The sequence below is a fragment of the Apium graveolens genome, chromosome 5, assembly GCF_009905375.1.
Source record: "Apium graveolens cultivar Ventura chromosome 5, ASM990537v1, whole genome shotgun sequence".
In the NCBI taxonomy this organism is placed as follows: Eukaryota; Viridiplantae; Streptophyta; class Magnoliopsida; order Apiales; family Apiaceae; genus Apium; species Apium graveolens.
Genome location: NC_133651.1, coordinates 295,955,348 through 295,956,805, shown reverse-complemented (window position 1 = coordinate 295,956,805; position 1,458 = coordinate 295,955,348).

Sequence of the window (1,458 nt, the reverse complement as noted above, 5' to 3'; positions counted from 1 at the left end):
AAGTTTTGGGGTAGTAGTTAAGGATTATATGTTATTTGTGAGTCGCATATAGTTTGCATATTCATGCTAGTTTAGTTAATATAGTTGTATATTTGCCATATAGTAGTTTTTTTTATGCATGATAATTTGTTCATATAGTTCATGCATTTGCATTATAACATGATCCCTTAGATGAATATTCCGATTAATTTGTGATATTGATGCTAGTGTAGTGATGTCGTATTTAGTGATGTTAAGTCCTATCAAGTTGATTTGCATGCTAGAGACAGTTGTAATTTTACTAAGTCTTATAGGTTGCTTGAGGCTAGATCATGGTTATGGTTTATTGGTTTGTCGAGGTTTAATCACATGTTTATATTTAGAATTTAGGATATTTTCTTAATGATAAAATAACATGGATATTTAAAAGTTGGAGTAAAAACATTGGATTTCATTGCTAGTTGTTGTGGCTAAGTGTCAAATGGCTAGTAGCCGGCTCATTTTATATGAGTAGTCTAGGGTTGAACGAGATGGAGCGAAACACACTCGTTCAGAAATTTATGAAAAAAAGAAAAGTAAAAAAAGAAAAAAAAATTGTGTTATGCATGATTGATCATGAGTGGGCTCTTTAGTACTCGAGTTATTAAGTTCTTAGGGGACTTTGTGCCTAGTGACCTAAGGCTTGTACAGTCTGGGATCCACTAACCTAACACTCGCGATATGGGTGTTATTGTATAAGTCTTTTGTGGATCTCACTTATTGCATGATCAAATAAGCATATTTGTGTTTTTTGTGTGTTGTGAATAAAAGCATGAATCCATATAATAACTCCGATATAAGAAATTGAAGTGTTGTCAGTTATTTTGAGTTTAGATTTTTATTCTATTTATAACCTTGTGATTTCCTAGATGAGTAGTGAGTCATGATTGTCAATCTAGTTGTGAAAGTATATTTGTAAGCAGTTGCATAAACGCACATTTCTGGCTTGTAATTTGATTTGTGGGATTTGATTGATCTATGTGTGAATACTACATTTGTTGAGATGTTGCTTGTTGGTTGGTTTAAGTTAATCTGAGGGGATCGTTGCATTCATGTATTTTTATTTCTTGTTCTTAGAGTCTGTTTATGCTTGAGGACAAGCATCGGTTCAAGTTTGGGGGTGTGTTAAGTGGCATTTATGTCCACCTAGAATGCTCTATAAAGGCTTGAATTGATTTTTTGTACTCGAGTTATTTGTGTATTTGATGTGGTTTTGTAGTGTTTTTGCATTTCAGGCATATAATAGGAATCAAGGTAATTTAGCATTATTTTGGTGCTAAATTGTTGCTAGGAGTGTGTCCAAGAAGATTTCTCAAAAAAGACCAACTCAAACCAGCAAGAAAATAAAAAGTAGAAGTTTTTCCAGAGAGTCAGCGCGCCCGTGCTGTAGTAGCGCGCGGCCGCCCTGGCAGGCAGATTTGCAGCGTGGCCGCACCAGTT